General features: G+C 32.6%; 2 long non-coding RNA genes across 2 annotated transcripts; both read left to right on the plus strand.

Annotated features, from left to right (window-relative positions):
* Positions 1-1,791: 1,791 nt before the first annotated feature.
* On the plus strand, positions 1,792-5,456 carry LOC124171812. The gene is made up of 3 exons (XR_006867972.1): positions 1,792-1,831; positions 4,203-4,271; positions 5,418-5,456. It is a non-coding gene; the product is annotated as an uncharacterized LOC124171812 (long non-coding RNA).
* Positions 5,451-7,946, plus strand: LOC124171813. Its single transcript, XR_006867973.1, has 3 exons — positions 5,451-5,486; positions 6,638-6,706; positions 7,857-7,946. It is a non-coding gene; the product is annotated as an uncharacterized LOC124171813 (long non-coding RNA).
* The last annotated feature ends 3,996 nt before the right edge of the window (positions 7,947-11,942 follow it).

Consider the following 11,942-nt stretch of genomic DNA (forward strand, 5'->3'; position numbering starts at 1 on the left):
TATTCCTCGATAGCTAAACTGATTAAAGAACATGACTTGAAGTAGAGAGTTACTTATTTAACACATTGAATGTGGAGCTCCTCCAATGCAATCTCTGCTGGTCAGGACAGTAGCCCTTCCTCAGTCTCCCTACATCACTAATATTCACTTTCAAGTTTTCTGATAGTGTGCCTGGGCTTCATCAAGTTCCCCTCTTTCCAACTTAGTTCACCGTTTGTAAATTGCAGGTTTAAAATGAAGGTTATGGTGCAGAAACACCACTCTTATTTTCTTTCCTAATTTATCAGTCGATTCTGAGTACCTTCAAGAAAATCGAGCACGCATTGTATGTATGTGTTAAATCCTGTAGAAGGAGTGTTTTTGATTTTGGTTCATTTCCCTTTATAAAATTATTACCAAAGTGATTTAGACGTCACAAAAAATTGAAGGAAATACATTGACTTTTTCAGTACCATTATATGCTTCAATTAAAAATTAGCTGCAGAATAACAAGAATGCCACAAAAATCTAAATATTTACCAATTCTGTTCTTTATCCTATAGGAGAAAGGGGGAAATCTGTGAACCAAATAGATTGCCAAACCTTAATGAAAGGCATTGCTACATATTTTGGTAAGTTTTTTCTATTTTTGTCATAATTAAATATCATCTCGTGCACGTTTTAAGCAACAAAAAATATTAAGGTGTGCCCAAAAAACCTTTATATTGCATTTTTAAGGTCAAAAATTAGAGAATACTTTGATTTATACACTTTTGATACAACATTTCATACTTTTTTGTATCAAATAAAAAGAAATTTATCAAATTTCACTGCTTCAATGAAAACTTAATGATGAGACAAAATATCATGAGATGGATTCATGATGAAACATTTGGGTCGCTGAAAGTGATTCATTGGAGCATTGAATTCTATACCAAAATAAAACCAGGATTAGCCATGGCTGCAAATCTTAAGAAATCAAATGAATTTTTCACACTATGCAAATTATCCAAAGAAAAAAATTCGTTAACCAATACAGGATATTGAACACTGATTGCCAGAGTTCTAGTAGAGTGCTTGAACCTACTTGACTACCAAAATTTGATTTTTCAAATGAATATTTGAGGAAATTACGCGACGATTGGTCATTGCATGCATCATATGGATTGCATTTTGCATGAAATGTTCATCAATAGTACCACCTTGCCCCATATACTCCTCAAGTTTTTCAGAATATAATTATTCCTCGATAGCTAAACTGATTAAAGAACATGACTTGAAGTAGAGAGTTACTTATTTAACACATTGAATGTGGAGCTCCTCCTATGCAATCTCTGCTGGTCAGGCCAGTAGCCCTTCCTCAGTCTCCCTAAGTCACTAATATTCACTTTCAAGTTCTCTGATAGTGTGCCTGGGTTTCAGCAAGTTCCTCTTTTTCGACCTTCAGTTCACCGTTTGTAAATTGCAGGTTTAAAATGAAGGTTATTATGGAGCAACCCCACTCTTATTTTCTTTCCTAATTTATCAGTCGATTCTGAGTACCTTCAAGAAAATCGAGCATGCATTGTATGTATGTGTTAAATCCTGTAGAAGGAGTGTTTTTAATTTTGGTTCATTTCCCTCTAAAAAATTATTACCAATGTGATTTAGACGTCACAAAAAATTGAAGGAAATACATTGACTTTTTCAGTACCATTATATGCTTCAACTAAAAATAAGCTAAAGAATAACAAGAATGCCACAAAAATCTAAATATTTACCAATTCTGTTCTTTATCCTATAGGAGAAAGGGGGAAATCTGTGAACCAAATAGATTGCCAAACCTTAATGAAAGGCATTGCTACATATTTTGGTAAGTTTATGCTATTTTTGTCATAATTAAATTTCATCTCGTGCACGTTTTAAGCAAAAAAAATATTAAGGTGTGCCCAAAAAACCTTTACATTGCATTTTTTAGGTCAAAAATTAGAGAATACTTTGATTTATACATTTTTGATACAACATTTCATACTTTTTTGTATCAAATAAAAAGAAATTTATCAAATTTCACTGCTTCAATGAAAACTTAATGATGAGACAAAATATCATGAGATGGATTCATGATGAAACATTTGTGTCGCTGAAAGTGATTCATTGGAGCATTGAATTCTATACCAAAATAAAACCAGGATTAGCCATGGCTGCAAATCTTAAGAAATCAATTGAATTTTTCACACTATGCAAATTATCCAAAGAAAAAAATTCATTCACCAATACAGGATTTTGAACACTGATTGCAAGAGTTCTAGTAGAGTGTTTGAACCTACTTGACTACCAAGATTTGATTTTTCAAATGAATATTTGAGGAAATTACACGACGATTGGTGATTGCTTGCATCATATGGATTTCATGTCGCATGAAATGTTCATCATTATGTACCACCTTGCCCCATGTACTCCTCAAGTTTTTCAGAATATAATTATTCCTCGATAGCTAAACTGATTAAAGAACATGACTTGAAGTAGAGAGTTACTTATTTAACACATTGAATGTGGAGCTCCTCCAATGCAATCTCTGCTGGTCAGGCCAGTAGCCCTTCCTCAGTCTCCCTACATAACTAATATTCACTTTCAAGTTTTCTGATAGTGTGCCTGGGCTTCATCAAGTTCCCCTCTTTCCAACTTAGTTCACCGTTTGTAAATTGCAGGTTTAAAATGAAGGTTATGGTGCAGAAACACCACTCTTATTTTCTTTCCTAATTTATCAGTCGATTCTGAGTACTTTCAAGAAAATCGAGCATGCTTTGTATGTATGTGTTAAATCCTGTAGAAGGAGTGTTTTTAATTTTGGTTCATTTCCCTCTAAAAAATTATTACCAATGTGATTTAGACGTCACAAAAAATTGAAGGAAATACATTGATTTTTTCAGTACCATTATATGCTTCAATTAAAAATTAGCTGCAGAATAACAAGAATGCCACAAAAATCTAAATATTTACCAATTCTGTTCTTTATCCTATAGGAGAAAGGGGGAAATCTGTGAACCAAATAGATTGCCAAACCTTAATGAAAGGCATTGCCACATATTTTGGTAAGTTTATGCTATTTTTGTCATAATTAAATATCATCTCGTGCACGTTTTAAGCAACAAAAAATATTAAGGTGGGCCCAAAAAACCTTTATATTGCATTTTTTAGGTAAAAAATTAGAGAATACTTTGATTTATACATTTTTGATACAACATTTCATACTTTTTTGTATCAAAGAAAAAGAAATTTATCAAATTTCACTGCTTCAATGAAAACTTAATGATGAGACAAAATATCATGAGATGGATTCATGATGAAACATTTGTGTTGCTGAAAGTGATTCATTGGAGCTTTGAATTCTATACCAAAATAAAACCAGGATTAACCATGGCTGAAAATCTTAAGAAATCAAATGAATTTTTCAAACTATGCAAAATATCCAAAGAAAAAAATTCGTTCACCAATACAGGATTTTGAACACTGATTGCCAGAGTTCTAGTAGAGTGTTTGAACCTACTTGACTACCAAGATTTGATTTTTCAAATGAATATTTGAGGAAATTACACGACGATTGGTCATTGCTTGCATCATATGGATTTCATGTCCCATGAAATGTTCATCATTATGTACCACTTTGCCCCATGTACTCCTCAAGTTTTTCAGAATATAATTATTCCTCGATAGCTAAACTGATTAAAGAACATGACTTGAAGTAGAGAGTTACTTATTTAACACATTGAATGTGGAGCTCCTCCAATGCAATCTCTGCTGGTCAGGCCAGTAGCCATTCCTCAGTCTCCCTAAGTCACTAATATTCACATTCAAGTTTTCTGATAGTGTGCCTGGGTTTCGGCAAGTTCCTCTTTTTCGACCTTCAGTTCACCGTTTGTAAATTGCAGGTTTAAAATGAAGGTTATAATGCAGCAACCCCACTCTTATTTTCTTTCCTAATTTATCAGTCGATTCTGAGTACCTTCAAGAAAATCGAGCACGCATTGTATGTATGTAATAAATCCTGTAGAAGGAGTGTTTTTAATTTTGGTTCATTTCCCTCTAAAAAATTATTACCAATGTGATTTAGACGTCACAAAAAATTGAAGGAAATACATTGACTTTTTCAGTACCATTATATGCTTCAATTAAAAATTAGCTGCAGAATAACAAGAATGCCACAAAAATCTAAATATTTACCAATTCTGTTCTTTATCCTATAGGAGAAAGGGGGAAATCTGTGAACCAAATAGATTGCCAAACCTTAATGAAGGGCATTGCTACATATTTTGGTAAGTTTATGCTATTTTTGTCATAATTAAATAGCATCTCGTGCATGTTTTTAGGAACAAAAAATATTAAGGTGTGCCCAAAAAACCTTTATATTGCATTTTTTAGGTCAATAATTAGAGAATACTTTGATTTATACATTTTTGATACAACATTTCATACTTTTTTGTATCAAATAAAAAGAAATTTATCAAATTTCACTGCTTCAATGAAAACTTAATGATGAGAAAAATATCATGAGATGGATTCATGATGAAACATTTGGGTCGCTGAAAGTGATTCATTGGAGCATTGAATTCTATACCAAAATAAAACCAGGATTAGCCATGGCTGCAAATCTTAAGAAATCAAATGAATTTTTCACACTATGCAAATTATCCAAAGAAATAAATTCGTTAACCAATACAGGATATTGAACACTGATTGCCAGAGTTCTAGTAGAGTGCTTGAACCTTCCTGACTACCAAGATTTGATTTTTTAAATGAATATTTGAGGAAATTACGCGACGATTGGTCATTGCATGCATCATATGGATTGCATTTTGCATGAAATGTTCATCAATAGTACCACCTTGCCCCATGTACTCAAGTTTTTAGAATATAATTATTCCTCGATAGCTAAACTGATTAAAGAACATGACTTGAAGTAGAGAGTTACTTATTTAACACATTGAATGTGGAGCTCCTCCAATGCAATCTCTGCTGGTCAGGACAGTAGCCCTTCCTCAGTCTCCCTAAGTCACTAATATTCACTTTCAAGTTCTCTGATAGTGTGCCTGGGTTTCAGCAAGTTCCTCTTTTTCGACCTTCAGTTCACCGTTTGTAAATTGCAGGTTTAAAATGAAGGTTATAATGCAGCAACCCCACTCTTATTTTCTTTCCTAATTTATCAGTCGATTCTGAGTACCTTCAAGAAAATCGAGCACGCATTGTATGTATGTGTTAAATCCTGTAGAAGGAGTGTTTTTAATTTTGGTTCATTTCCCACTAAAAAATTATTACCAATGTGATTTAGACGTCACAAAAAATTGAAGGAAATACATTGACTTTTTCAGTACCATTATATGCTTCAATTAAAAATTAGCTGCAGAATAACAAGAATGCCACAAAAATCTAAATATTTACCAATTCTGTTCTTTATCCTATAGGAGAAAGGGGGAAATCTGTGAACCAAATAGATTGCCAAACCTTAATGAAAGGCATTGCTACATATTTTGGTAAGTTTATGCTATTTTTGTCATAATTAAATATCATCTCGTGCACGTTTTAAGCAACAAAAAATATTAAGGTGTGCCCAAAAAACCTTTATATTGCATTTTTTAGGTCAAAAATTAGAGAATACTTTGATTTATACATTTTTGATACAACATTTCATACTTTTTTGTATCAAATAATAAGAAATTTATCAAATTTCACTGCTTCAATGAAAACTTAATGATGAGACAAAATATTATGAGATGGATTCATGATGAAACATTTGTGTTGCTGAAAGTGATTCATTGGAGCATTGAATTCTATACCAAAATAAAACCAGGATTAGCCATGGCTGCAAATCTTAAGAAATCAAATGAATTTTTCAAACTATGCAAAATATCCAAAGAAAAAAATTCATTCACCAATACAGGATTTTGAACACTGATTGCCAGAGTTCTAGTAGAGTGCTTGAACCTACTTGACTACCAAGATTTGATTTTTAAATGAATATTTGAGGAAATTACATGACGATTGGTCATTGCTTGCATCATATGGATTTCATGTCCCATGAAATGTTCATCATTATGTACCACTTTGCCCCATGTACTCCTCAAGTTTTTCAGAATATAATTATTCCTCGATAGCTAAACTGATTAAAGAACATGACTTGAAGTAGAGAGTTACTTATTTAACACATTGAATGTGGAGCTCCTCCAATGCAATCTCTGCTGGTCAGGCCAGTAGCCATTCCTCAGTCTCCCTAAGTCACTAATATTCACATTCAAGTTTTCTGATAGTGTGCCTGGGTTTCGGCAAGTTCCTCTTTTTCGACCTTCAGTTCACCGTTTGTAAATTGCAGGTTTAAAATGAAGGTTATAATGCAGCAACCCCACTCTTATTTTCTTTCCTAATTTATCAGTCGATTCTGAGTACCTTCAAGAAAATCGAGCACGCATTGTATGTATGTAATAAATCCTGTAGAAGGAGTGTTTTTAATTTTGGTTCATTTCCCTCTAAAAAATTATTACCAATGTGATTTAGACGTCACAAAAAATTGAAGGAAATACATTGACTTTTTCAGTACCATTATATGCTTCAATTAAAAATTAGCTGCAGAATAACAAGAATGCCACAAAAATCTAAATATTTACCAATTCTGTTCTTTATCCTATAGGAGAAAGGGGGAAATCTGTGAACCAAATAGATTGCCAAACCTTAATGAAGGGCATTGCTACATATTTTGGTAAGTTTATGCTATTTTTGTCATAATTAAATATCATCTCGTGCACGTTTTAAGCAAAAAAAATATTAAGGTGTGCCCAAAAAACCTTTATATTGCATTTTTTAGGTCAAAAATTAGAGAATACTTTGATTTATACATTTTTGATACAACATTTCATACTTTTTTGTATCAAATAAAAAGAAATTTATCAAATTTCACTGCTTCAATGAAAACTTAATGATGAGAAAAATATCATGAGATGGATTCATGATGAAACATTTGGGTCGCTGAAAGTGATTCATTGGAGCATTGAATTCTATACCAAAATAAAACCAGGATTAGCCATGGCTGCAAATCTTAAGAAATCAAATGAATTTTTCACACTATGCAAATTATCCAAAGAAATAAATTCGTTAACCAATACAGGATATTGAACACTGATTGCCAGAGTTCTAGTAGAGTGTTTGAACCTACTTGACTACCAAGATTTGATTTTTCAAATGAATATTTGAGGAAATTACGCGACGATTGGTCATTGCATGCATCATATGGATTTCATGTCCCATGAAATGTTCATCATTATGTACCACCTTGCCCCATGTACTCCTCAAGTTTTTCAGAATATAATTATTCCTCGATAGCTAAACTGATTAAAGAACATGACTTGAAGTAGAGAGTTACTTATTTAACACATTGAATGTGGAGCTCCTCCAATGCAATCTCTGCTGGTCAGGCCAGTAGCCCTTCCTCAGTCTCCCTAAGTCACTAATATTCACTTTCAAGTTCTCTGATAGTGTGCCTGGGTTTCAGCAAGTTCCTCTTTTTCAACCTTCAGTTCACCGTTTGTAAATTGCAGGTTTAAAATGAAGGTTATAATGCAGCAACCCCACTCTTATTTTCTTTCCTAATTTATCAGTCGATTCTGAGTACCTTCAAGAAAATCGAGCACGCATTGTATGTATGTGTTAAATCCTGTAGAAGGAGTGTTTTTCATTTTGGTTCATTTCCCTCTAAAAAATTATTACCAATGTGATTTAGACGTCACAAAAAATTGAAGGAAATACATTGACTTTTTCAGTACCATTATATGCTTCAATTAAAAATTAGCTGCAGAATAACAAGAATGCCACAAAAATCTAAATATTTACCAATTCTGTTCTTTATCCTATAGGAGAAAGGGGGAAATCTGTGAACCAAATAGATTGCCAAACCTCAATGAAAGGCATTGCCACATATTTTGGTAAGTTTATGCTATTTTTGTCATAATTAAATATCATCTCGTGCACGTTTTAAGCAACAAAAAATATTAAGGTGTGCCCAAAAAACCTTTATATTGCATTTTTTAGGTCAAAAATTAGAGAATACTTTGATTTATACATTTTTGATACAACATTTCATACTTTTTTGTATCAAATAAAAAGAAATTTATCAAATTTCACTGCTTCAATGAAAACTTAATGATGAGACAAAATATCATGAGATGGATTCATGATGAAACATTTGGGTCGCTGAAAGTGATTCATTGGAGCATTGAATTCTATACCAAAATAAAACCAGGATTAGCCATGGCTGCAAATCTTAAGAAATCAAATGAATTTTTCACACTATGCAAATTATCCAAAAAAAAAAATTCGTTGACCAATACAGGATATTGAACACTGATTGCCAGAGTTCTAGTAGAGTGTTTGAATCTACTTGACTAACAAGATTTGATTTTTCAAATGAATATTTGAGGAAATTACACGACGATTGGTCATTGCTTGCATCATATGGATTTCATGTCCCATGAATTGTTCATCATTATGTACCACTTTGCCCCATGTACTCCTCAAGTTTTTCAGAATATAATTATTCCTCGATAGCTAAACTGATTAAAGAACATGACTTGAAGTAGAGAGTTACTTATTTAACACATTGAATTTGGAGCTCCTCCAATGCAATCTCTGCTGGTCAGGCCAGTAGCCATTCCTCAGTCTCCCTAAGTCACTAATATTCACTTTCAAGTTTTCTGATAGTGTGCCTGGGTTTCGGCAAGTTCCTCTTTTTCGACTTTCAGTTCACCGTTTGTAAATTGCAGGTTTAAAATGAAGGTTATAATGCAGCAACCCCACTCTTATTTTCTTTCCTAATTTATCAGTCGATTCTGAGTACCTTCAAGAAAATCGAGCACGCATTGTATGTATGTGTTAAATCCTGTAGAAGGAGTGTTTTTAATTTTGGTTCATTTCCCTCTAAAAAATTATTACCAATGTGATTTAGACGTCACAAAAAATTGAAGGAAATACATTGACTTTTTCAGTACCATAATATGCTTCAATTAAAAATTAGCTGCAGAATAACAAGAATTCCACAAAAATCTAAATATTTACCAATTCTGTTCTTTATCCTATAGGAGAAAGGGGGAAATCTGTGAACCAAATAGATTGCCAAACCTTAATGAAAGGCATTGCTACATATTTTGGTAAGTTTATGCTATTTTTGTCATAATTAAATATCATCTCGTGCACGTTTTAAGCAACAAAAAATATTAAGGTGTGCCCAAAAAACCTTTATATTGCATTTTTTAGGTCAAAAATTAGAGAATACTTTGATTTATACATTTTTGATACAACATTTCATACTTTTAAGTATCAAATAAAAAGAAATTTATCAAATTTCACTGCTTCAATGAAAACTTAATGATGAGACAAAATATCATGAGATGGATTCCTGATGAAACATTTGGGTCGCTGAAAGTGATTCATTGGAGCATTGAATTCTATACCAAAATAAAACCAGGATTAGCCATGGCTGCAAATCTTAAGAAATCAAATGAATTTTTCACACTATGCAAATTATCCAAAGAAAAAAATTCGTTAACCAATACAGGATGTTGAACACTGATTGCCAGACTTCTAGTAGAGTGTTTGAACCTACTTGACTACCAAGATTTGATTTTTCAAATGAATATTTGAGGAAATTACGCGACGATTGGTCATTGCATGCATCATATGAATTGCATTTTGCATGAAATGTTCATCAATAGTACCACCTTGCCCCATGTACTCCTCAAGTTTTTCAGAATATAATTATTCCTCGATAGCTAAACTGATTAAAGAATATGACTTGAAGTAGAGAGTTACTTATTTAACACATTGAATGTGGAGCTCCTCCAATGCAATCTCTGCTGGTCAGGCCAGTAGCCGTTCCTCAGTCTCCCTAAGTCACTAATATTCACTTTCAAGTTCTCTGATAGTGTACCTGGGTTTCAGCAAGTTCCTCTTTTTCGACCTTCAGTTCACCGTTTGTAAATTGCAGGTTTAAAATGAAGGTTATAATGCAGCAACCCCACTCTTATTTTCTTTCCTAATTTATCAGTCGATTCTGAGTACCTTCAAGAAAATCGAGCACGCATTGTATGTATGTGTTAAATCCTGTAGAAGGAGTGTTTTTAATTTTGGTTCATTTATCTCTAAAAAATTATTACCAATGTGATTTAGACGTCATAAAAAATTGAAGGAAATACATTGACTTTTTCAGTACCATTATATGCTTCAATTAAAAATTAGCTGCAGAATAACAAGAATGCCACAAAAATCTAAATATTTACCAATTCTGTTCTTTATCCTATAGGAGAAAGGGGGAAATCTGTGAACCAAATAGATTGCCAAACCTTAATGAAAGGCATTGCTACATATTTTGGTAAGTTTATGCTATTTTTGTCATAATTAAATATCATCTCGTGCACATTTTAAGCAACAAAAAATATTAAGGTGTGCCCAAAAAACCTTTATATTGCATTTTTTAGGTCAAAAATTAGAGAATACTTTGATTTATACATTTTTGATACAACATTTCATACTTTTTTGTATCAAATAAAAAGAAATTTATCAAATTTCACTGCTTCAATGAAAACTTAATGATGAGACAAAATATCATGAGATGGATTCCTGATGAAACATTTGGGTCGCTGAAAGTGATTCATTGGAGCATTGAATTCTATACCAAAATAAAACCAGGATTAGCCATGGCTGCAAATCTTAAGAAATCAAATGAATTTTTCACACTATGCAAATTATCCAAAGAAAAAAATTCGTTAACCAATACAGGATGTTGAACACTGATTGCCAGAGTTCTAGTAGAGTGCTTGAACCTACTAAACTACCAAGATTTGATTTTTCAAATGAATATTTGAGGAAATTACGCGACGATTGGTCATTGCATGCATCATATGAATTGCATTTTGCATGAAATGTTCATCAATAGTACCACCTTGCCCCATGTACTCCTCAAGTTTTTCAGAATATAATTATTCCTCGATAGCTAAACTGATTAAAGAACATGACTTGAAGTAGAGAGTTACTTATTTAACACATTGAATGTGGAGCTCCTCCAATGCAATCTCTGCTGGTCAGGCCAGTAGCCGTTCCTCAGTCTCCCTAAGTCACTAATATTCACTTTCAAGTTCTCTGATAGTGTGCCTGGGTTTCAGCAAGTTCCTCTTTTTCGACCTTCAGTTCACCGTTTGTAAATTGCAGGTTTAAAATGAAGGTTATAATGCAGCAACCCCACTCTTATTTTCTTTCCTAATTTATCAGTCGATTCTGAGTACCTTCAAGAAAATCGAGCACGCATTGTATGTATGTGTTAAATCCTGTAGAAGGAGTGTTTTTAATTTTGGTTCATTTCCCTCAAAAAAATTATTACCAATGTGATTTAGACGTCACTAAAAATTGAAGGAAATACATTGACTTTTTCAGTACCATTATATGCTTCAACTAAAAATAAGCTGCAGAATAACAAGAATGCCACAAAAATCTAAATATTTACCAATCCTGTTCTTTATCCTATAGGAGAAAGGGGGAAATCTGTGAACCAAATAGATTGCCAAACCTTAATGAAAGGCATTGGTACATATTTTGGTAAGTTTATGCTATTTTTGTCATAATTAAATTTCATCTCGTGCACGTTTTAAGCAAAAAAAATATTAAGGTGTGCCCAAAAAACCTTTACATTGCATTTTTTAGGTCAAAAATTAGAGAATACTTTGATTTATACATTTTTGATACAACATTTCATACTTTTTTGTATCAAATAAAAAGAAATTTATCAAATTTCACTGCTTCAATGAAAACTTAATGATGAGACAAAATATCATGAGATGGATTCATGTTGAAACATTTGGGTCGCTGAAAGTGATTCATTGGAGCATTGAATTCTATACCAAAATAAAACCAGGATTAGCCATGGCTGCAAATCTTAAGAAATCAAATGAATT

The sequence above is a fragment of the Ischnura elegans genome, chromosome X, assembly GCF_921293095.1.
Source record: "Ischnura elegans chromosome X, ioIscEleg1.1, whole genome shotgun sequence".
Taxonomy (NCBI): domain Eukaryota; kingdom Metazoa; phylum Arthropoda; class Insecta; order Odonata; family Coenagrionidae; genus Ischnura; species Ischnura elegans.